This window comes from Crinia signifera, chromosome 2 (assembly GCF_055691185.1).
Source record: "Crinia signifera chromosome 2, ASM5569118v1, whole genome shotgun sequence".
In the NCBI taxonomy this organism is placed as follows: Eukaryota; Metazoa; Chordata; class Amphibia; order Anura; family Myobatrachidae; genus Crinia; species Crinia signifera.
In genome coordinates this window covers 15,703,216-15,729,886 of record NC_139218.1, presented here as the reverse complement: position 1 = coordinate 15,729,886, position 26,671 = coordinate 15,703,216, and the positions used below count along the sequence as shown (strand labels likewise).

At 47.5% G+C, this 26,671-nt stretch overlaps 1 long non-coding RNA gene across 1 annotated transcript; it reads right to left on the bottom strand.

The window, feature by feature from the left end:
* Window positions 1-26,500, bottom strand: LOC146058674 (uncharacterized). The gene is made up of 4 exons (XR_014469892.1): window positions 26,317-26,500; window positions 5,631-5,656; window positions 3,808-3,836; window positions 1-357 (listed from the first exon to the last, which is right to left on the bottom strand). It is a non-coding gene; the product is annotated as an uncharacterized LOC146058674 (long non-coding RNA).
* Window positions 26,501-26,671: the final 171 nt, after the last annotated feature.

Genomic DNA, 26,671 nt, shown 5'->3' with positions numbered 1-26,671 from the left:
TGAAGTTACCAGCAGGGCGTATTTATCTATACAAAGCGCATAAAACATATTTGCACATAAAGCTATACCTGACAGTAATCTATCAAACAACACTGCCACCTAGTGATAGAATAACGGAAATGGACGCTTCCATTGTGCAACATGAACAGGAAAGTCTAAACATCCACATATTTTTGCGGTAAATATGTTTTTTCATTTTCCCTCTATATCATAATCGGTGTCATCGTTTTCAGTCCGTATTGTGGCATACGTGGTGGTTTCCGATGAAGTCGCCACTTTTTTTGACTCGTTGAACCCGAAGTCAATAGTACAATAATGTACTTCATTCACCTGTAAGTATTCGTCCTCTGGGGGTTTCTGGAAGACAAGTACAATCATGGATTATAATGATATATGTGTCTGATACCTGGAGCGTTCCAGATTTCTCTTTCTGTTCTTCGCAGAACTACGCCTAACATTTATAAGTTCTGTTAAATATGAGGTAGTCATTGAGATATTACTGGACGTGTTCCTCATTATGGAGTATAAAATAGCTGCGATGTTCCCCAATTTTAAATGTAAGAGTAATGTTTTTTTTTTCACACTCGCCCCCTCCTCTGACGATCAGGAGAGGAGGCCGTGTAAAGCAGGGTTGCCTACTTTTCTATTCTCCACTCCAAGAGAAGCATGAAGAGGAGATGTTCAGCAGCACTGCAGGGGGTGGGGCTTGATAGCGACGTCATCAAGCCCCACCCCCAGGACTGCAAATAACCCGATTCACGTCTCCATGGAGGAGGGGACTAAAATGACGCGATTAGGACACTTTAGCCCCGTCCTGCTCCCCGGAAACCTGCAGATTGCAATATTTAAATGCCACGGTCGGGGGGAGGATGCTGTGAATGGGGGGGGGGGGGGGGAGGGAGGAGCAACGGTCCCACAGAATCGGGGAGGGTTGCCCACCTTTCCAGGGGGGCTTGGAGGGGGACCCGATTTTCGGGAACCTCCTGGCCATTCCGGGAGGGTAGGCAACCCTGGTGTAAAGTCTCCGTCCGGGCCCTTCCTCTCCAGCTGGCAGAGCAATAGGGGCAAATTGAGCAAACAAACAGATACTATCATCTTCTAGAAGGTGCAAAATAAAAAAGAAGTAGATGCTGATTGGTTGCCATAGCAACATCCCATGTGACATACAGTAGAACTCCCATCTTAGTAAATTTCTCATAGACTCTGGGCACAAGGGTCATTAGGAGACCGGGATACGGTCATTAGGTGTTCAGCAAGATGGTCGACAAGCATTGGGTCGACATGCAGAAAGGTCGACTTGGGTCTAGGTCAACAGGTCATTAGGTTGACACAAGCGTTAGGTCGAAATGGGCTAGTTCAACAGGTAAAAGGTCGACATTTTTTTTTACTGTTTTTGGAGCCGACATGTGCCGACAGGCAGTATTTCATGCCCTACCATCCACTAGGGAGGAGAATAAAATAGTGTGCCGAGCGCAGCGAAGCACTGTGCCCGAAGCATGGCGAGTGCAGTGAGCCATGCGAGGGGACGCGGCGCTAAGTTTCAGTGTCCATGTCAACTGTGTCGACATTCGGGTCAAAAAACAGTGAAAACCCCATGTCGACCTTTTGAGTGTTGACCTTGCCCATGTCGACCTAATACTTGTGTTGACCTAATGACCTGTCAACCTTAACCCATGTTGACCTAGACCCATGTCCACCTAGAACCATTTTGACCTTTCTGCATGTTGACCTAATGGTGTCGATTAGCTCATGCGCAAATCACTGGGAAAATGGCCACTGTAAGAGGACAGATATTATGTGCTCCATAGCAGGCCTGATCCCTACAGAAGACCACTTACCTCACTGCTGCTGCCACCTCATACGGGGTCAGGACTGATCAGCGGAGGATAGAATATCTATGTACGGTATCATTCTCATTACTTTGTGTAGGAGGGCTCCCCCTAGTGACTGTAAGGGGGAGCACAGTGATCTTGTATGTTTAAAAGGTAATTTCCAGCCGCAGGTGTTGGAAATTCCCCTTATTACTCAGGGCCGGATTAACAATGGGCCTGATGAAGCTACAGCTCCAGGTGCACTCTCAAAATAGGCCCATTTTGTAGCTGAGGGCCGGGGCTTTCCAACAAGACCAGCCCTATGTCACTAGCCCTCCGAGAACTGGAGATACCGCCGGGCAAAGCTAGAACATTTTCCCCATAGGATAACATGGGACCGGCTAATTTTGACCCCCTCCCCCTGGCATCACAGAAGCTCGAAGTTGATCTCATTCAAAACCAAATCGCTGGGCCTTTAATCTGATACCAGGCTGGTTCATATGGGTTAATTGCAGGACTATTTTTTAGCAGGCTCCAGCAGGAACTGAGGCCCTTATTCTAGTTCACTCTTTCTGACAAAATGCTTCTTAGATGGACAAAACCATGTGCACTGCAGGTGGGGCAGGTGTTACTTGTGCAGAGAGAATTAGATTTGGGTGGGGTTTTACTTCAAAGTAAGATCTATATTGCAGTGTGAAAATAAAGCAGACAGTATTTACCCTGCACAGAAACAAAATGACTCACATTCCCGGGCTGATCCATTTTACACCAGTAAAAGGGACCAGCCCAGGAATGTTCCTGCATGATCCTGGGACCATATTCCCGGGTAAGTCCCAGCATTTTCTGGTGTGAAAGGGGTATTATTTCAAATAGACGGGACCTGCAGTGCTCTGAATACAGCCGGGCAGCCCCCCGCTCTCTTCCCGGCTGTAATGGGCATTATGGTGTAAATTTTTAATGCACGCCTTTGGCGCACAATGTCCATGTTTGAGAAGCATATTCTGAATTTTGGCTCAATCCATTTGGTATAGTGTTTCTTTTGGCTCAGTCCATATATATATAATTAGTTGAAAGCATAAAGAAACACCCATGAGCAGATCGCCCAACCAGAACACTGGTCACGCCCCCCACATAATTAAGTGCTGGCCACAACCCCTATTATTGCGCATAATAGGCCCTTGATAATTTTCAGCTCCAGGCCCATTTAGACCTTAATCTGGCTCTGTTATTACTTTCTGTAAAGGGTGTGGATTATTAGGTCGATGGTATGAAGGTTGACAGTCATTAGGTTGACCACTATTGGTCGACAGTGAAAAGGTCAACACAGGGAAAATGTTGACAATCACTAGCACAGTCACTCACACCTGCCTGCAGCCATTCCTGCACTAGTGGTACCCCAATCCCACAGCTGAATCAATTTTAGGAGAAGGCTTGGTGAGCGTTCTTGGGTGCCTTGAAGCCTTCTTGACAACTATTGAACCTCTTTCCTTGAAGTTCTTGATGACCCAATAATTGGTTGATTGAGGTGCAATCTTATTAGAAGCAATATCCTTGCCTGTGAAGCCCTTTTTGTGCAAAGCACTGATAACTACACGTGTTTCCTTGCAGGTAACCATCTTCAACCGAGGAAGGACAATGATTTTAAGCACAACCCTCCTTTTAAAACTTCCAATCTGTCATTCTAAATCAATCAGCATGACAGACTGATCTCCAGCCTTGTCCTCATCAACACTTTTACCTGTGTTAACGAGAGAATTACTGACATGACGCCAGTTGGCTTATTTGTGTCCAACATTTGTGTCCAACTGATAAAACAGTGCTCATTTTCCAAACCACAATGTTTCTGTCTTGATACCTTGATCATATTAGCCAAGTGTCCTCTCTCAGTGGACTCCGACCCCCACATCATGTTTTCCTAATTACCTCCTGTTTATGCTTTTACTAAAATATAAGAAAACTTTGAGTGCAATTGGAAAGTAAAACCAGATAACCGTACCTCTGGCTGGGTGCTGAGATCCGCTGTTTCTGAAACAGATTAAAAAAAATTACTTCTGAAATAATAAAGTTCTTAAAAATTGCATGGCCAGGTTATTTCAGAATGTTTCCTCTGTACAGTATATATATATATATATATATATATATATATATATATATATATATATATATATATGCGTGTGTGTGTGTGATTTTTGTCTCTTTACCTCTGCAGGGTCCCCATAGCGACGGAGGTGCTCTGACATCACAGTGCGAGTGTGTGAGTGCTGCTTTGCTGCCAATTTTCCTCTAGATCAGTGATGGCTAACGTTGACACTCCAGCTGTTATTGAACTACATATCCCAGCATGCCCTGCTACAGTTTTACTATTTGGCCAGGCTAAAATTACTGCAGGGCATGCTGGGATGTATAGTTCAACAACGGCTGGAGTGTCAAGGTTAGCCATCACTGTTTTAGATCCTCCATATAATCAGGAGGTGCCCCTGAGTGCAGGTGTGGTTTAAGAAAGGAGAGGGCATATGTTCACTGTTCAGAGTTAGATTTGGGTGAGTTATTATGTTTCTGTGCAGGGTAAATACTGACTGCTTTATTTTTACACTGCAATATAAATATCAGTTTGAAGCACACACCCCACCCCAATCTAACTCTCTCTGCACTTTACATCTGCCCCACCTGCAGTGAACATGGTTTTGTCCATTAGCAAACCAAACGTACTCTGCGAGCTAACCTGAATCACCACCATTGTTGGAAATAATTTTGATTATTTTGTGATTGAGTTGATGCCTCGTACTATATAGCATAATAAACTATGTTATTGTTTTGTAACATATTTCTGGTAACCTGGGTGAAATCCTTACCTCTCTGCTGTGGAGAGTTACAGCAGGAAAGTATTTTCAAAAGAGGTCAACCCTATATTGAGGTACCTCTACTGTTATCCAATCCATTTCACCCACTCCATTCCACAAGCCACCAGTAGTGTCACACCAGTGTATACCCTCACTGCCTTTATTGCTATTGGCTTCTCTGTCAAGAGCAGTGCTCGTAGTGGTATGGTATGGTATACTGGCACTGCATTTTTCAGTTTAACTTAATGAGGGGGCAGGGAAAGGTGATGAGGGGGCAATGGAAGGGGACAAAAGGCAGAGGAATGTAATGAGGGTTTAGCATGGTAATGAGGGGGCCGAGAGTGAACAGTTAATCCACTTATACTTTTCATACCCGTTACCACTGGTTTTGAAAAAGATTGTGGGCCAGATGCACTAAGCTTCAAAAGTAATAAAATGGAGAGTGATAAACAACCACCCAATAAACTCCTGCCTGACATTTTCTGTGACATGTCAGGCAGGAGCTGATTGGTTGGTTGTTTATTACATTTCATTTTATCACTTTTGAATCCTAGTGCATCTGGCCCTGTAGCTGGGCATCTACTGGGCATACACACAGTCTGTGCCATCGGCTTGGCACTGAAGGGATCACCCAACATCCGCTCACTAAGCTTTTTATGAAGCACGTGCCCCCCCCCCCCATGCTATCTGTTGCTAATTAGAATGGCCACATTCACTATATACTGTATACACTGTAGTCTGTTATTCCCAGGGAGACCCCGAATCCAGAATACAATGAGGGTGACCCCTTTAATGGCAAAAGGGGAACCCAGATTTTATTTTTCCCACAATTCCAATTTCTGTCTTTTTACCCTTAGCAGGAATGCTGACCACTCGGAATGCATATTAACCCTGTTATATATTATTGTGCATTTTCATTACTATAACATGTATTTATTAAGAGCACATGTGTATTATAGAGGTAGAACATGACGCTTACCTTCCTTTATATGACATGATCTCCTCCTGTACAGGAATAAAACAGAGAAATGTGACCAGAATCTCAGAGACTCCCTCCATAAACCACAATCTGTGCCCTTCATATAATCTGGTGTCTGATAATGAGGCAATGGAACTTCCCGAACACCACCCAGCAGTGCTGGAGTAACAACAGAGTGCCCAGGGGCCCCAACACACAGGGGGCCCTCCACACATACAGTAGCTACATCGCCAGTGTCAGTAGCACAAGGGGCCCGATTCAGAGCTGCTTGAACACACTCCTCCGAGATCCCACCTTGCGATTGGTTTTCTCTCGGTTTGCGAATGGATGTGTTCGGGGGATACAGTTCCTAGGTTGTCACATGAAATTGGCCGACATGGCAATCATACTTGTCTACCTTCCCGGAATGGCCGCGTGGCTCCCGCAAATTGGGTCCCCCTCCCGGCCCCCGGGAAGGTGGGCAAGTCTCCCGCATCATCACATCATTTTCGGGTGTCCACAAGGAGGAGGCAGGGCTAAAATGACACAAACCACGTCATTTGCATTATTAAAGCCTCTCCCCCAATCCGCAGACCAGCGAATTGCCGCTGCTGACTGTCCTGGGGCGGGGCTTGATGACATCAGCCTCGCCCCCGCCCCTGGCACTTAGTATCATCCCGCCCCTCTTCCACTCCTATCCAGGCTTCTCCCGGAGAGGAGTAAAATCAAGTAGGCAGGTATGATGGCAATGCGAACAGAGCTGAAATGAATCAAGCTGTAAGTCCACCACAACTCACTGTCATATTCCCATAATGGTATCTGGGATTTGTGTGTGGCATAAAAAGAATAAGACCTTGGGGTACTATGTGTGTTTAACACATGTGCGATGCTGGGAGTGTTTACAAATGATACTATTTAATAACATCGCCAGTATGTCATTTCACAATTTATTGGGAGGGGCTCCACAACTTAGCTTTGTGGGCCCCTCAGTGCAGTTTACTCCAGCCTGCCGCCTGTCTGCTGGACATAGTGGAAGGTTGCGGTCAACTGCAGGGTGTGCGTACTGAAGAGTACAGAAGCCACGCCCATTAATCGGGATGATCCTCACCAAACTCAGGACATCCTAATAGAGGGTACACACAGTGAGATATGCACAATTTTGTATTCCATTTGGCTTATAGAAGCAAAATGGAATAGAAAATCGAATGGGTTTTCTACATTCGATGCAGATTCGATCCCAATGCGCGCTCCCGTGTAGTGTAAATCGAATAGAAAAATAGTCTTGGCAGTAAGATTACATAGTACAGATCTGTACTACAGATGTAGCGCCTCTCGTTCAGCGCCAGCTCTTGCCAGATCCCCTCTACTGGCGAGAGCTGGTGAAGAGGCTCCAGCTGACGGGGATGTGCGCAAGCGCATCCCCTTCTCTCGGTGGCGGATGGCATAAACCCTGCCCGTCTCCGCTTCAGGGTGATGGGCAGGGTTAGGCGGGGTGTGCGGGCACTGACGGGGGAGCGGCGGTGGGCTTGAACGTAACGGGGCACGCGCACGAGCCCGTCTGATGGCGGATCCTGGCGATTAGACCTGCACTAACTGTAGGCGCTCCATCTGTATATAGTCAAATCTGATGCATTTTACGTACCATTCGATTTGATCCTGATTCGATCCCAATCGCAAGCAAAATCGCACCGTGTGTACCCACTATTAGGGTAATTCAATGTAAATAGAAAGCGTCATTTGAAATCCGGTAAGCTAAGGAATGTGCGTTACCTGTGATGCATAAATTACTAATCACCTACTGTACAGTATTTTATAATAATTAAAACCTATTGTATTATTAATAATATTATTATTATTATCATTGTTTTCAGAATATCCTATATTTCTGCATTACTCACCAGTGTTAACCCTTTGGGTGCAATATTTAACGAAACTTCAATTAATTGACCCGGCTATATTTGTATTTCTTGATACTAAAACACCAGTCGGGGTGAGCGGCGCTTTTAGAAAATATATTGAAGATCTATCGCAGCAACGTTGGCAAGGGTTAAACAATCGTATACTGCGCTGATTTGCTTGTCGCTGAATGTAAACCACCTAAGGTCATTTAGAGATGTTGATATGAGTGTTATTGGATGACTGGGGGCCAAGACTTATTCGTGTGAATAATTTGAACAGTTTGAAGTTTTGGTTTCTTTTTTTAAAGGGAAAATTTGGCTGAATTTTCTAAAAATTACCGTCATTGTAAAACGTGTTTGACGGTCTGTCTGGTTTACGCTGTTGCCTTAGGGGGTAATATTTGAAAAGAAGAGAGAAAAAGAAACTCGGGTGGGGTGCACTCTAAATATGCCCCAAAAGTCTATGTTTGAATTTCTTGCGTGTATTGTACTACAATTATTTACAATTATTTTATATACACACATGGATATTTAGGGGCAATACAGCGTTGAATTATGGAATATTGAGATGCATGGAGTGATATTTATTATGGTAAAAACTTGATTTACAATCTCCTTAAATAATACAGTGTTGCAGTGTGAATGAGTGTTATAAATGGTAACACATGTCTCTATCATGGCTACATAATTCAGCTACTATCATACACACTGGGCAGTATTCAATGAGGATAATTCGCCCTGTTTCACTGCGAATTTGTGCTATTTTCGCGTTGGAAGGTGATTTTTTGGATCAGAAAGCGAATCACCCTATTCAACGTGCACTTCTCGCCGTCTTTCTAAGTGATTTTCGCCGTCCCTTACCGTGTAGCAAATCGCCATCTTTTCATGGTGAAGTGGAAAGTGAACTTTTCAAAATAAAGTTGTTGTTGTTTTACATTTGGTGTAAAAAAATCAGGAATTTTATTCTGAGAAGGGGCATGCTATTTTTATTCATGTGCTTATAGCACATGAATATATATTTAATTAAAATATATATATTTTTTTTACACAGAGCAGCCAGCAGGGGGCCGGGAGCCAAGAGCCGCTTATTAGATATTCATATATTCACTGCACCCGATCATTACATATGCACGATCGGGTGCAGTGAATACCTGGTCCCCTGTTGGCTCTCCCGGGGGGGCAGGCAGGGAGACTTCCATCTCCCTGCCTGCCACCGTCCTCAGGCTCCCTGCGGTGTCTGCCGCAGGGGTTCACACTCGCCGTCAGGGGTAGCGAGCCCCTGCGACGTTGAATAGGGGGGACTGCGAGACTCCGGAACACGGCGGGCAGTGGCGAGTGTGCAGCGAATCCTAAACAGGATTCGCTGCACGCCGTCAATATTCTTATTGAATACGTCCCATTAAATAGCACATAATTATTGCCCTAAAAAATCTTTGATTCAGCGCTGTGAATGCTTTACAGTACAGATATGTCCAACTTATGTATCCATAGGGATCTGTAAAGGCTGTACGGTTTCTATTGTTGAACATTGAGACAAAGTGTTTGATAATTAGTGTGCTGAAATTGTGTTAGAAAATCAGTGGAAAGTGATACAATGTTGCAGCATGAATGAGGATTATGATCTGTATGGTGATTCTGTTCCATATGATCTGTGCATATCTGCAGGGCATTGTCATTTTCTCACACATTGAATAATATATCATGCTGTCAGGGCACTGTTGATATTAGTAATCATAGGAGAAGGACTGAGATAAATGTTGACAACACTGTATAGAATTGGTGTAAATACTTTGTTTGTTATATTAAGAATTTGCTTTTGACCAATGATTAGACCCTTATCACTCCTTAATTGAGTGAAATACCCACAACATCTATGGTGTATTGTTGATAGGGTTATATGATGGCCAATTTTTTCCATCTATCGATAAAATATCGGTAATTATTGAACAGACAAAAATACATCAACTAGATATACCAGTATCTGTACAATTAATCTCATAAAATCGCAGGGATCTTGCAAAAAAATTATTTTCACACAGCTATATTTAGATTATAGGTCTTTTAAAAAGCTCACATTTAAAATGTATAAAGAACTTAAAAAATAAAAAAAAAAAAATTAAGAAATTAAAAAAAAATTTGTGCACAGCAGATAAAATCCTAAAAAAATATTAATAACAAAAAGGGAACAAATAAATACAGTTTCACAGAACGAGATGCGACCGACACGATGGACCCGATTTTTACATTGATTGAAATGTGAATAGAGTCCCTGGGACCCTATTTTACATTGGATTCAATGTAAAATTGTCCCCAGACCCCAATTTTAACCCCATGATTAACGCCAACACGAAGCGTGGCGAGCGTAGCGAGCCCGCAAGGGGCGGTGGTACGCGTCCTCCGACCTTTTCATTCCCCTACTATCCACGTCGGCGTGGAGTTGAGAATATAAAGTGTGGCGAGCGCAGCGAGCCACCGAGCCCGAAGCGTGGCGAGCATAACTTCACAGGTATACGCGTCCCCTCGCGGGGCTCGCTGCGCTCGCCACACTTTCTATTCTCAACTCCACGCCGACGTGGATAGTAGGGGTATGAAAAGGTCGGAGGACGCGTACCGCCGCCCCTCGCGGGCTCGCTACACTCGCCACGCTTCGGGTTCGCGTCAATCGTGGGGTGACGTTCACAATGGGGGGGGGGGCATATACAATGAGAAATGGCCCATAATGGGGCATTTCACATTTTTTGCTATGTAAAATGGCCTTAATCACGTACATCGCATCTTGTGCCATTATAATGGCACAAGACCGACGCGATGAACGCGATTACAATGTTAAAAATATTTTAACATTGAACCCTATGGCAAAATCGGGTCCATCGCGTCGGTCGCGTTGCGTGCCATGTTAATGCACGCGACCGACGCGATGGACCCGATTTTGCCTTTGCCGGTAAAATGGACTTGATTTAAAAGGAAATCGGGTCCATCGCGGTAATCGTGTACCTTAAGTTAAGGTACATGATTACTCCCGATTGTGGCCGTTCTAGGAAACAAGTACCAACAGAATAGCTTCAGTTGGGGGACCTAGAGTGCACCCCACCTCTTCTCTCTTCTTTTCAAATATGACACGTCATAACTCGGGGGTGCACCACTGAGCATCACACAAACAACCCACGACCCAAGGGGCCAAAGTTGTTAGGTGTTGCCCAATACAGAACTATCTAATAATTATAATCAGTTATGTCCCCCGATATATCAATGTAAAAATTGTCTGTAAATATATAGTGCAGCTCCCCAAACACACCCTTGTTTAATAGCCTAAGGGCAGGGGCGGGCTGGGCCGGGGGGCAGAGTGCCATATGCCCCCCGGGCCGCTTACCCACCCACTGGCTGCGGGCCGTGCTGCGGCTGGATCAGCTTCTCCAGCCCTCCTGCACTGGCCGCGGCTTACAGAACACGGCCGCGGCTACAGGAAAATGGCCGCCGGCCCCCTGCACTGAGGACATGTTCTCAGTGCAGGAGGCCGGCGGCCATTTTCCTGTAGCCGCGGCCGTGTTCTGGAAGCCGCGGCCAGCGCAGGAGGGCTGGAGAAGCTGATTCAGCCGCAGCACGGCCCGCAGCTAGCGAGTGGGTAAGCGCTCTCCCCCCCCCCCCCCCCCCTCCCTCACCCCAGCATATGTGTATCTGGCACTGTGTGGGGGCATATCTGGCACTGTGTGGGGGCATATCTGGCACTGTGTGGGGGCATATCTGGCACTGTGTGGGGGCATATCTGGCACTGTGTGGGGGCATATGTGTATCTGGCACTGTGGGGGGCATATCTGGCACTGTGGGGGCATATATGTATTTGGCACTGTGGGGGCATATGTGTATCTGGCACAGTGGGGCATATGTGTATTTGGCACTGTGGGGGCATATGTGTATCTGGCACTGTGGGGGCATATGTGTATTTGGCACTGTGGGGGCATATGTGTATCTGGCACTGTGGGGCATATGTGTATTTGGCACTGTGGGGGCATATCTGGCACTGTGGGGGCATATGTGTATCTGGCACTGTGGGGGCATATGTGTATCTGGCACTGTGGGGACATATGTGTATCTGGCACTGTGGGGGCATATGTGTCTGGCACTGTGGGGGCATATGTGTATTTGGCACTGTGGGGGCATATGTGTCTCTGGCACTGTGGGGGCATATGTGTCTCTGGCACTGTGGGGGCATATCTGGCACTGTGGGGGCATATGTGTCTTTGGCACTGTGGGGGAATATGTGTCTCTGGCACTGAGGGGGCATATGTGTCTCTGGCACTGTGGGGGCATATGTGTCTCTGGCACTGTGGGGGCATATCTGGCACTGTGGGGGCATATGTGTCTTTGGCACTGTGGGGGAATATGTGTCTCTGGCACTGTGGGGGCATATGTGTCTCTGGCACTGTGGGGGCATATGTGTCTCTGGCACTCTGGGGGCATATCTGGCACTGTGGAGGAATATGCGTATTTGGCACTGTGGCAGAATATCTGGCACTGTGGCGGCATTTGTGTCTGGCACTGTGGGGGCATATGTGTATTTGGTACTGTGGCGGAATATCTTGCACTGTGGGGGCATATCTGGCACTGTGGACATCACATTGTGCGGTGTAATGGGCATCATGGTATGGGGCGTAATGGACATTACGGTGTGGGGAGCATTGGGTAATTGCCATCACAGTATGGGGTGTAATGGGCATCAAGGTGTGCAGCATAATGTGTAATTAGCATCACAGTGTGCGGTGTATTGAGTAATTAGCATCGCAGTGTTGGGCGTAATGTGTAACTGGCATCATGGTGTTCAGCATAATGTGTAATTGGCATTACGGCATGTGGCTTTATGTGTAATGGCCGGGTATTACAAGGTTCGCTAAAATGTGCAATCTGCAGGTACACAATACAATCATGGTACAGGCAACGCCCCTTATGATAGGCCACGCCCCTAATTTTTCGGCGCGCCTACGGCGCGCAAAAGCATTCCTTCCGACGGTGACTTGGCTGATTATGGGCCAGTGCTCTGGACTTGCCCCCTAGGCTAAAAGTTGCCAGCCAGCCCCTGCCTAAGGGGGTAATTCAGACCTGAGATCGCAGCCCTGTGATTTCCCGAGGCGGATGATTATCCAACAATTACGCATGTGTACCGATCATAGCACGAATGTGCGCGCCACCTTGCGATAAAATCCAACGTATTTTCTGACCACAAGTTGAGTGACAGAAAGTTGAGTGACAGGAAGTCGGCGTTTGGGAGTGGCAACCGCCCGTTATCTGGGAGTGTCAGGGAAAACGCAGGTGTGCCCAAGTGTTTTCAGGGAGGTCATGTGACATCACCAGTTCCGACCTCTATCAGCCTGATTATATCGCACAGGCTGAGCAATCGATGGTGAGTTGCTTATCGATCTGCAGCCTATCACTGATCGGCGTGATGTTCGCAGCCTCGCACGGGGTGGTATTTCACTCTGGCTGGGCGGCGGCTATCTGATCGTAGGGCTCTGTAATTTAGAAGCCCATATTTCAAGTCTCAATAACCTCCATAATTTGGATCAATCTCCCCTGGTCAATAAACTGTAGGTCAATGTATCAAGTGGTGAAACAAGGGTAAACGTAGGCCAGTTTGGTGGTTGCACATAGCAACAATCTAAATATAATTTTATAGAATATTCAGGGCCAGATTCTCTAAGCTTCAAAAGTGATAAAATGGAGAGTGATAAACAGCCAGCCAATCAGCTCTTGTCTGACATTGTTCAACATCGTCTGTGACATGGCAGGTAGGAGTTGATTGGCTGCCTGTTTATCACTCTCCATTTTATCACTTTTGAAGTTTAGAGAATCTGGCCCATAAGCTGTTATGCATCCTCCAAAGCTGATTGGTTGCTATGGGCAACTCTTTTCAGTGCTTGATACATCAACCCCTCAGACTGTAAACCCAACGTATCTCCACTGCGAGGAAGTGCTGTGTAGTCAGACAGAATGGGCCTGATACAGTGGTGTTGTTGCCCATAGCAACCAATCAGATTCTATCAATCATTTTCTGGGCTGCAATAGAGAAGAACAAGCGGGGGCCAGATCGGCATGGGAGGAGTTAAGAATCCCATTTTTTTTCTATAATACAGGTGACAAGCTTGTCACTGAGACAGAACTGATTAGGGGTACTGTCTGTCAGTGGGGTTAGCCAATCCCGGGCAGGGGAGGTAACCTTTGAGTTAGGGTATATATTTGTGTTCCCAGAGGCACAAGGCCTCTTGGGAAGTTATTCTTTCCCACCCGCCCAAAACCAGTTTTTTGTTTTTCTTGCTTGTCACTGCGTTGTGTTTGTGGTGAGCCGCAGCAGGGCCGAGGGTGGGGCGATTTTGGTGGGGGACGCTGCATTTCATGTGGCCTTTAGGGCGGATATGATCATTCCGGGGCACCTGCCCTCAAATCATTGGCGAGTTTGTCCTGCTCTGTGCGAGGGGATCTGGGCGTTACTTGTTGACGTCCAGTCTGGTCCATGAGGGTTAGGTGAGCCCCTGTGATGATAGGTGCGCCAATTTGGGGAGGACGATTTGGTCATCCTCCAAGGCATGGCCCGAAGTGAGTAAAGCTGGAGCAGGAATGCAGCGTCCACCGCCCACCTCTACCTCGTTAGGGTAAAGCTGTGACCTGTTAAAGCCAAGCTGACCTGTGTCTGTGTCGTTATTTCATACCTACACCAGCTTTACATGGTTATATGCTAAGGTTGTATCATGTGGGGAGGTTTGATTTATGTTAGTAAAAGGTTATGTGGTAAGTTCTCAAGGTTGAAGGTTTTAAAGGAATAAACTGATGGATCTCTTAATGGTAGAATCTGATTGGTTGCTATGGGCAATATCACCTCTGTTAATTTTGTGAAGCTTAAGTAAATTCACCCCCATGCTCATGCGTCCTAGTCACACGAGGCGTGCGTCCCAGTCACACGAGGCGTGCGTCCCAGTCACACGAGGCGTGCGTCCCAGTCACACGAGGCGTGCGTCCCAGTCACACGAGGCGTGCGTCCCAGTCACACGAGGCGTGCGTCCCAGTCACACGAGGCGTGCGTCCCAGTCACACGAGGCGTGCGTCCCAGTCACACGAGGCGTGCGTTCCGATGGAGTTGGTACAGAGACACAGTACAGAAGATGGGTATAGGAAGAGAGTGGGACATTCTTGGGCGGTGACTGGGAGGAAATAAGATACAGATACAGAAACTGCAGCTACATTCGGGCGGACGCTTGTACGCAGGGAGAAGACTTTGCGGGGCTTTAGTGTATGGTCGCACAAACAGCTGCGGAAAAGGAAGCCACCTCGTCTGTGTCTGACCTGAAGCAGCCCAAATTTTAGTTTTGCAGCCATGCACAGGGGCGGGGGGGAACTCTGCGATCATGTCCGAATCAGGCCCAAAGTACTAGCCAGCCAGCCCCTAACTGTCCTGTCACAGTACCTTAGGGTACATTTACTAAGCTTTGAATGGAGAAAAAGTGGATGGAGATGAAGGGTCTAATTCAGACCTGATTGCAGGACAAATTTGTTCTCAGAATGGGCAAAACCATTCTGCACTGCAGGTGGGGCAGATGTAACATGTGCAGAGAGAGTTAGATTTGGGTGGGGAGTGATGACATTTGCAGTGTACAAATAGAGCAGGCAATATTTACCCTGCACAGAAACAAAATAACGCCCCCAAATCTAACTCTCTCTGCACATGTTACATCTGCCCCACCTGCAGTGCACATGGTTTTGCCCATTTTGAGAACAAATTTGTCCTGTGATCAGGTCTGAATTAGGCCCAAAGTACCAACCGATCAGCTACTAACTGTCATTTTTTCAAACCCAGTCCATAACAGGACAGTTAGGAGCTGGTTGGCTGGTACTTTATCTCTCTCCACATTGTCTCCAGCCAAGACTAAAGGTGCTCACACACGGTGAAATTCTCGCGTGAGATTTGAACGTTTTAGTTTAAATTGCATCGTGTCTAGTTCAATTCGCACCGGGTTTCAAAAAAAGGCCTCATGGGAATTGCCGCGTCGGCCCTGAGAATTGGGAAGTATGTCTTAGTACATAGACTCCTTATTAACCTAAGTATGGAAAGCCCCATTACAGATACTCTATATGTCACAGCTGACTGGTACTACTGCATAAATATGGAAAATACTTGTTTGTCACCTAAAATAACCCCTCTGCCCGTCCCTACGACTTTCCGTACGCTCCCGTCATTACTCACAGATATGTGACTTGACTTGTGTTCTGTGACTGTGCATTATATGGCTGACTCTGAGCTTAACGCCGAGCTTGCAGAGTGTACCTTGCGCACTTTCTCTCTGTGCTATTGCACATTTTTAAGTGTTACAGGCAGACTTGTTTTTTCAAAATGAGAGGATCCCGCAGGACACACTGTCTCATTAACTGTATGCCTCAGCCGATATCATTCCTCAGTGTCCATCTTTCCATCCAATCGCCGCTGACAGCATTCAAAGTATCTGTGGGAACTTTGCGGTTAGCTCTAACCCCAAGGTCAATTTGGGCAGACCACATACTTACCCTAATGTAATTGACTTTATGGTTAGTGCTCACCGCAAAGTTCTCCCCATTCAAAGTACACATACATGGCACTCCCTGATTGGCTCCTGGGTCCTTCAAGTGACAGAAGTCACCGGGGGTCCTGATAGTTCCCTAAGTTTGTCTGGTTCAGGAAACTTTTTAACCCTGTGAATGGCTACATAGAAGGAAGAGGACCGATCTACATTAGATACAGGTGAGTTTTTTTTTACTGGTACCCTATAGATTGTACTGGACACGATACCCAAAGAGCAATGTGTCCATTCAGGTAAGTACTGTATGTGCGGGTCTAAGTGATTAAGAAACTTTTACTGTGTGTTGGTATGTGTATTTTAATATTTGATTTATCTGTGGAACTACAAGTACCTGTGTCCTTTTAGTGTGGTTATTTAATGGTGGAAGGATTGCTGAGACTTGTAGTTCCACAGATAAAATACAATATTTAATCTATCTTTGATACATACTAAAAGCTATCAACTAGGTACCCACTGCCTAGGGATGCCGGGGATAGCCCCAAACCAGGACTGACTAGTTGGGGGGTAATGCCACTGCCACAGGTACGCTCCCGTTACACATCTCATTGCACAGCTCAAAACATATGTGCTGCACATACTATACAGTATGTACTAGATCTCATCTCATCACATTACAAAACATATGCGATGCAATGCAATGCGATGCAATCTAGTCCAAATTGCATACAATAATTGTACCGTGTATGGGCACTTTAAGTGTGATAATAACAAAGCTTTTGGGGGAGATTCTCTAAGCTAAAAATGCGGTAAAAACCCCCTTATCGGGGTTTTTACCGCATTTTGGGATGCTGTAAGCATCCCCCGCCGGGTCACCGCGGCGGGGGGCATCGCCAGAAAAATCTGGCGATGCCCCATAGAAGCCAATGGGCTTCTATCGCAACCCTCCGCCGCCCCGCGCCGACCCCCCGCCGCCCCGCATCGCCCCCTCACCTGTGTCCGGGCAGCACAGCGCAGTGCTGCCCGGACCTGTGACCTCCTCCCTGCACTGATCCTCTTCCGGGTGCAGGGAGGAGGAGAGCCCGGCGCAGCAGCGCCGGGTGTGGGAGGGAGGGGAGAGCCGCCGGGACCTGCTGGGACCCAGCGACTCTCACCGCAAAGGACAGCTCTTAACGCAAGAGCTGTCCTTTGCCTTAATTATCGCATATGTTACAGCATATGCAATAATTAAATATGCGATGGGCGGCGAAGGGGGGCGGAGATTCTTAGAGAATCTCCCCCTTTATCACTTACCCATTAACAAATAGAGTTAAGGAGCCCATACACGGTCCGTTGTGTACGGCTCCATTCTGTACTATGCGATGCGCGCTCCTGCATGCAGTGACTAATGCAGCTTGTGGTGTAGCATGCTATGGATGAGGGAACATGTGGCGAGGGACAAGGAGTGCATAATACCATGACTAAGGGAAAACATAGTGGAGCATCCTATGACAGAGGAAACATGTGGTGGGTCTTTCCATGACAGAGGGAACATGTGGTGGGGCTTTCCATGACAGAGGGAACATGTGGTGGGACATTACTGATGAGACGTGGGAATAGTGGTGCTTGAAATGGTGAGGAAAACAAGAGGGGAAAAGACTAGAGCAGTGCATACAACACTGAAGTGTGAAAAAATGGATTGGATGATCTTCAACACAAAAATGTAATAGTACATATTAAAGGATAAATTAAAATACAAAAAATTGACACCCACAAATGTGGAACCCGGAGAGTCTGTTCCTATAATACCACTAAACAATGCAGGGAATACAAATAGATGAATAGTTACCACCCTTACTAAGGTATCATCCCCCCGGAATGGATTGGCAATAACGTTACCAGGTGGAATTACAGCTGTGCCTTTTTCCCCATCAGATGTAGTGCTAAAGGATGGCAATTTGCAGTGAGTCCTGTATTAGGAGACCATTATTTGTAAATCCCAGGGGTTGGCTCACACTGCGATCCGGACTGATAGTGCAGTTTGGAGGGAGTCACAGCAGCTCAGTGACGCGTTTCGCTACACTAGGTAACTTTATCAAAGGTGCATAGCTGTCTGTCCAGAGGCTGGATATATAGACCTAAATAATACAGGTCGCATGACCAACCAGTCTCAGCTGAGACCATCCAATCAGGTATAATCTCTTATATATTTGGCTACATCTGTCACTCAAAGTGTGTCTGGAGATGTAACGCTGGGTGGAGCCTCTGACTCACATGACTGACTCACATGACAGAGAACCAGCCCAGTGAGCCCACAGACAGTGCCAGACACCCTCTGCCTCTCCATGTTACACAGCAAAGACACAGCTACACACCAGACACACCAGGTGAGCGCCCCGCCCCTCCATACCTCCCAACATGACCCTCTCCAGGAGGGACAGAATGCTCTGTTTGTGGACTTCCATCTTAATTTATGATTGTCATCACCTGTTTTAAACAGGGTAATTGATAATAAAGGTGTTTAAGCACAGGTGATGGTAATCCATAAATTAAGAAGAAAGTCCAGAAACAGAGCAATGTGTCCCTCCTGGAGAGGGTCATGTTGGGAGGTATGCACCTCCCTCCCCCCCCCATTCACGCATCCCCACGATTAAATGGCACATGCAAAACACTGACATGGCTATGGTCGACAATGAAACTGGTTGACAAGATTTATTTTTCACTTTTTCAATGTTTTCATATTCATTCTCATGTGTCGACATGGACAACAATGAAGTGCCACACTTATGTCAACATTTACATGTGTTGACCTTTCTGTGTTGATTTTTTCTTGTGGCGATTCGCGGCACCCCCCGCGACCCCCCTCCCGCGATTTGCAGCACACCCCCCGCAATTCCCCCCGGTGACTCCCGTGATTCGCGGCCTCACCCCGTGACACCCCCCCTCCTGCGATTCGCGGCACCCCGCGACCCCCCCTCCCACAATTCGCGCCAACCCCCCGGACCCCCCCTCCTGTGGTTCACGGTGCCCCCCACGACCCCCCCTACCGCGAATCCCCACCCCTGACCCCCCCTCCTGTCATTGCGGCAACCCCCCGCCCCGCGACCCACCCTCCCGCGATTCACTGCAACCCCCCGCGACCCCCCCTCCCACGATTCGCGGCATCCACAACCCCCCCCCCCACGCGATCTCCCCTCCCGCAATTCACGGCATCCACCCACGACCCCTCCTCCCGTGATTCGCGGACACCCCTCACCTCCTCCCCCCCCACTCCCGCGCACGATTCACGGCAACCCCAGGATTAAATGGCACATGCAAAACACTGGCACGGCTATGGTCGACAATGAAAAAGGTTGACATGAGTTTTTGAAGATTTATTTTTCTTTTTTTGAATTCTCATGTGTCAACATGGACACCGATGAAGTGCCACACTTATGTCAACATTTACATGTGTTGAACTTTGTGTGTTGATTTTTTCTTGTAGCAATTTTTTTCCAGTGACAACTATGAACTATGTGCACGTCAACCTACACATCATCAACCAATTCTTTGTATAATATATAACACCTGTTCTGTTTTACTGTAGGTGTTTTAAGTCAGACCTTTTACTGCTACTATTACTGTTTATGTAAATGCATTCTGAATGACAGCAACATCCTACCATCCTTCTACAAGAATATATAACCAACTAGGTGATTCATCGCGCCCCGTGCCCCCCCTCCCGCAATTCACGGACCCCCCGCGCACCCCCCTCCCGCGATTCGCAACCCCCCCCTTGCGCAATTCACGCCCCCTCCCACGCTTTGCGGACCCCCGCCCTCTCCCGCGATTCGCCGACACCTGCGCCCCCTCCCTCCCTTGATTCACGGCACCCCTAAGCCCCTCTTTAGTCCCCCGTATACTCACCCCTATCACTACCCAGCTTCCTGCTCTCCTGAACCGTAACTTCCACCACTGGGCAGTCGGTGGCGCTGTTTTGCCCACATGCCCCTATCATGCCTCATAGCCCAGCCTCCTGCTCTCATGCACCCGAACTCCCACCCAGTAGGAGGAGACACTGACTCAGGGCCACCATCCTGTACTCCTGTACTGCCACGCTGGACCCTCAACCACTGGCAGAAGCTGCACAGTATCTCCCACCCTCCTCTTTAGTCCCCCTTATGCCCACACACCCCTATCACTACCCAGCCTCCTGTTTTCCTGTGTTGTGACCTCCGCCAGTGGGGAGCCACTGACTCAAAAACACCCTACTATACTATTGCACACACACACACACACACACACCTAAACAACATGCACACACATGTGCACACACATGTGCATATTCTCCCACCACGCCCTAGTGGATGGTAGGGCATGAAATCCGGCACATGTCGGCTCAAAAAACAGTGAAAAACCCCATGTCGACCTTTTGACTGTCAACCGAGACATTGTCGAACTAATGACCTGTCGAACTGATGACCTTTCGACCTAGACCCATGTCGACCTAGCATAGCTCCCAACATGAACCATTCAAGGAGGGACAAAATGCTCTGCTCCTGGACTTCTCTGTCAGTGGCAGTTGCAGAGGTGGGACTGCACTACTGCAGAAAATTCAAATAGGGGATCCACACCTGGCAGGGAGTCCGGAACTGTGGTGTTTGGGGGGCAGTTGGTGGTGCTCCGCTCTCTGAATTTTGGACTGTGCTGCAGCCCCAACTCTGAAACTGCCATTGGCATGGAAGTCCAGGAACAGAGCATTTTGTCCCTCCTGGAATGGGTCAAGTTGGGAGGTATGACCTAGACCAGGGGTGGCCAAACCGGTCCTCGAGATCTACCAACGGTCCACGTTTTCCAGGTTCTCTAGCTGCTGCACAGCTGTAGTCATTACTAACGGTCACATTTTCAAACCTGCTGCATTCATTCCTACTATAGATCCACAGGTGGCCTGGAAAACATGCACCGTTGGTAGATCTTGAGGACAGGTTTGGCCACCCCTGACCTAGACCCATGTCGACCTTTTCCCATTTCAACCTAATGGTGTCGACCTAATGACTGTCGACCATCATGCTGTAGACCAAATGACCGCATCCCATCGGGATTCGTGACAATATTTCTGGCAGATTGGAGATTCCGCCGATCAGCTGATACACCTGATAGGTTGTATCGCTACAAGCGTCTCCGGCTGCCTAGAAACCAACTGTCAGGTTGGGCTTGTCACCCCATTAGAGCAGTCGGTCAGGTGGGCTTCACTGTTATTGCCTGTTGCCGGGTTACCAGTCACGTGACCGGAACTGCTCCCGGAAGCGGGTAATGTATCCAACCCTTTCATGTATTTAGATCAGTGGTATTTATTTAGAGTATCCTGTGTACAGTATATAATCAGCACGGACGTCTGTGATGTCATTATTAAGCCCCGCCCACATTACGGGAAATAGTCTAAATCACTGATCTCCATGGAGGGGGCGGGGCTAAAATGACACGAGTGTGTCATTTTAGCTCCGCCCCCTCCTCAGACCCGCGGAATGCGGCATTTAAATGCCGCGATCGGGGGGCTCAGTGGGGGTCCCCCTGATTCCGGGAGGGTTGGCCACCCTTCCGGGGTTGCCGGCAGGGGGACCCGATTTTCGGGATCCTCCCGGTAATTCCGGGAGGGTCGGCAACCCTGTCCTAAAGTTAAAATTAGGGCCATACAGATATATTTGCAAGTACTCATGGGATTTGTGGTTCAGTGGGAGTGAAGTTCTTCCCTCCTAGAGATCAGGCAGTATAAATCTATACATCGCTAAAAATTGTATTGTAATTATTTTAGGTAGGAGAGACAAATAAAAACCAATTAGGTCATATTTATCCAATGAGTATTAAAAAAAGGGAATTAAAAATAAATTAATCCATAAAGCAGGGGTTCCCAATCTTTTTTGAATCGGGGCACCCTAGAGTATCAAAATTTTTTCACGGCACCCCTAGGCCAAAAATAAATTTATTAGATTGGGTTTATATGTGATTCTTTGGGTCAGGTATGTGGTAAAGGACAGGATTTGCTTCTGTTTGTACACATTTTATTAATGGCAGCCACCAGCATTGCTTTTGCTCATAAATAATTAACCATTAATAATTTGAGTTGGTCCTGGACTACCAACCCAGGGCACCCCTGCATGTGTCCCGAGGCACCCCAGGGAGCCGCGGCACACAGTTTGGGAACCACTGCCATAAAGTATTATGGATTTACCCAAATGTAGTGCTTTAGCGCCCTCTACATGTATTAGTTGAAAATACATATGCAGCTCAATACTTTCACAGGGGCAAGAGCAGATGCTAAGTTTTCTTGTACAGTGTAATACATATTGGGTGTTAGATTATCATGTTTAATTCAACCATTTCGTTTAAACCATCTGGGTAGATGGAATTTATTAGATACATCCAGAAGACTTCCTGTGGTACTTGTGTACAATCACGGCTCCCACGATGTCCATCGCATAGTAAAAAATCGCATCACATGCGATCGCATGTGATTTTTAACAGAAATGCATCTAAATGCATTGAAATTAGTATCAAACATGTTCAATGGCCCCCAAATGTAATTTTTAGGCTGTACCACCCCCACTATCAACGCGAACCCGAAGCGTGGCGAGCGCAGCGGTACGCGTCCTACGACCTTTTCATAACCCCACTATCCACGTCGGCGTGGAGTTGAGAATAGAAAGTGTGGCAAGCGCAGCGAGCCACCGAGCCCTGCGAGGGGACACGGATACCTTCAGAGGTATCCGCGTCCCCTCGCGGGCTTCACAGGTGTCCGCGTCCCCTTACGGGGCTCGCTGCGCTCGCCACGCTTCGGGCTCGGTGGCTCGCTGCGCTCGTAACACTATTCTCAACTCCACGCCGACGTGGATAGTGGGGGTATGAAAAGGTCGTAGGACGCGTACCGCCGCCCCTCGCGGGCTCGCTGTGCTCGCCACGCTTCGGGTTCGCGTTGATAGTGGGGGTGGTACAGCCTGAAAAATTACATTTGGGGGCCATTGAACATGTTTGATACTAATTTCAATGCATTTGGATGCATTTCTGTTAAAAATTGCATGCGATCAAATCGCATGCGATTTTTAAAAATGCTTAAAAACTGCAAAAATCGCATCCCATCGCATGCCACTACATATGGCATGCGATGGCATGCGATGGGAGCCGTGAAAGTACACAAGTACCCTTCCTGTTTGCATAGTCTTCTAAACCTGTCTCCTCCCCTTTTGATGGCTGCAACATGTTCCACTCCTACCAAACTATGGGTCCATTTTCGATGATCGCATTTACAATGCGATCTGGGGGGAACATTACCGCCCAGGATCGCATTGTAAAAATGCGATCACACCAGCTGGATGTATCAACCTTAAGGCATACCTCCCAACTGTCCCGCTTACCGCGGGAACATCCCGATATTCGAGGACGTTCCCGCGTCCCGCCCGGGGCCGCCATTGTCCCGCGATGGGGGGGGACAGTTGGGAGTCCCCCCAGCCTGCCAAGAATAGACAGCACCGACGAGTGGCGGAAAAGGGGGGCGCGGCCGGAGGACGCGTCTTCCCATGAGGCCACGCCCCCTTTTCGCGAGCCCGTGCCCCCTTTTTTTGGGGAGCGCGAGAGTCACGATTTCCCAACTGCAGAAGTTGGGAGGTATGCTTAAGAAACAGGGCTCCGAAAGGAGCCCGTCCCAGCGAAGCGCTGACCCCTGGTGACCCCACTGACCGCACTGCCGCAGGGGAAGTGCGGTGTGTAGCCCATAGGCTACAATGGGCTATCGCCATCTCAGAATGGTGATAGCCGAGGGATGCGAAGCCGTATTAACATCGGGCAGCTTCGCATCCCCCATAGAAACCTATGGCGGATGCGGCCAGAATCGCCAGCCCCTGCAAAGATGGAGCGTCAGTAGCACACGCAGGGGGGGTTTCTGAGTACCCAGAAACCCCCCAGGAGTCTAAGGGCCCTAGTCTGAAAGCTGAGGGTCCCCTCTTTCCATGGGTACTAGAATTTTAAAAATCGGCCCTTGGGAACCGGAGATATCTGACTTCAAAACAGTGGTCCCCATCCAAGCCTGTTAATTGCTCTTCCCAGTCAGATATTTCAGGTTCTGTCTGACTTAGTTTTTCTGAGGATATATTCCAAAAGCTGGGACTCTCCCTCTTTGATGGACACTAGCAGCTTGTCTCTACTGTTCCCAGAACCAGAGATATCAGCCTTCCAGCAGCTGGTTACTGCTCCAGCTCCACACACCTGGTATGTAGTTTTATATACTCATTGGCAGATTGCTCTGCCTCCTGAATTCTGATCCCCTAGTCCCCAATACCATTTGGTAGGTGGGATTCTCTAGTTTTTAATTCCATTAAAAGCTAATAAATCTATTTCCGGGAACTGGATATATCTGCAGTCAAGCAAGCTGTCCTCCCACCAGAAAATTATGAATAATAAGCCCACTCCACTATACACCCCTCCTCTGCATATTAAACATCCTCTACCACCCTGGAAGTTATGTATCAGGGCCGCTAAATTCAGCCCAATGCCCCCTTCTCCCACCCCATCTCCCACCATCTGTGCAGTAAAGGGGTAATTAGTGGAAATTAGTGATCCAGGCCCTACATGCTGAGCGGTTGATGTAATACCCCCTACCACCCGCAGGACATCAAAGCTTCCCCCAGCCCTGCCGCTGGAGGATCGGTAGGGGCCCCAATACATTGCTATGCCCAGGGGTCTACACTGCTGTTATGTATGTTTATGTGTGTGTGTCTGTATTATTTTAATATTGGTCTATCTATAATACTTTAACTGACCCGGCATATACTGGGTCACCTAAGTGTCCATCTCCGTGCTTTGCTCCGCCCCTCTAGAAACCCCCTTCTGAAAATCCTGCGTTTGCCACTGAGCGTGCTCCTTCTGTAGGATGGAATCCCCACTTCTTTTATATCTGATTTGGAAAAAGGCACAGCTACAATTCCATCTGGTAACGTTATTGCCAATCCAATCCGGGGGACTTTTGGTGACATACCAGCATTGGGCCGACCATACGGACAGAAGTGGACGATACCTTAGTAAGGGTGGTAACTATTCCTCTATTTGTATTCTCTGCATTGTTTAGTGGTATTATAGGAACGGACTCTCCGATTTCCACATTTGTGGGTGTCAATTTTTAGTATATTTAATTTTACATGTCTACTGTATATTTATTTATCCTTTTTTTATCCTTTATCCCCGGTTTTGAGCAGCTGCAGGAAGCTCCACTTATAGCAGCGCCCCCAGTTCTGCCCCTTTCAGGGCCCGGTCCTATCAATTTTTTCCTTTCTTGTGCTACATGGTGAGGAAAGTCTTGGTGAGGAGCAACTATGTGCAGCTCCACCATTCAGGGGGTACTGCAGTGCCTGGCCTCCCAGGCCCAAACAGAGATGGGACCCTGGGAGCAGCCATGCAGAGAAAGTGCCGGCGGCATTTCAAATACAGAACCGGCCACAAGCCAAGCTGACCTTTTGGACTGGCAGCCAATCAGGAGCCACCACAGCCCGGAATTAGTTTGCAGCCAGCTCCATATGTAATCTGCCGCCGGTACCTTCTCTACCTGGCTGCCAGCTGGTGCTCCAGCTGCAATAAGCTGATGGCGCGATCCTTCCCTTGTGATGAGTAATTGTTATGGTAGCGTGTAACTGAAGCCGCCTGATTCTAGTGTTTGCATAGGATGTGGTAGAGCCTGCCCAGGGGATGAAACTGTAGACATTGTCTACAGAGACATTTTTGCAAATTTTAACCCTCGTCTGTGCATGACACTGGCAATAACCAATTTGCGTACAATAAACTTTTCCCACAGAAAGACCTGATATGACGAAAAGCGCTCAGGTTATGCTACTGTATGTTTCCTGCTTTGGGGGAACTCAGACATACTAAATGCACCACCAGCATACAGTATACAGAAACCATTTTTATGTATACAGTAGTTTATTCACTGTGTTTGGTATTGTGCCTAAAATGATGCACCTGTCCGGTGATCACTGTGATGCACCCTGCATTGTGTGTGGTCACCGGGATGCTCTCTGACTTGTACAGCTTTACTGGGATGCTCTCTGCTATTACTAATTGAACAATATGATGGCTCAGGAACCAAATTAAAGTTTCACCATGAAACTATACTCAGACAGTAATATAACACAAGCTGTTATAGACACAATATATGTAACACAACAACATGCTGCTCTATAAGGGATCATATGATGCAGAAGACGGAGGGTAGTTGGTTTCTATACTGTAAATGTGGAAAACAAACATTGAAAAAGAAGTCCCTCTTCCACTCACCTGGATTTCGGCACGCAGTTCCCCATTCTGCCCAAGTGCGAGTAGGTGTTCCAGAAATAATTAATATGCAATATAGATGTGAAACTGATATACTTTGTTATAACTCAACACATTGCAATGTAGAGATGAGCCGGCGACACCCAGGAAAGAGGAAGCTGTTATGCCACTTCCTGCTGACTGTGGACACAGACAGGAAACAGAAGCCGACATCTGTTTCTAAACTTTTTTCTACTTTACAGTTTCTATGACAACTTAGGCTGGGTACACAACTAAATGCGATGCCTGAAGACAGGTCTTAGCGCCAATCGAGTGGCCAATTTGTTAAGCTTTTGGTAATTTGGTAAACTTCTGTATA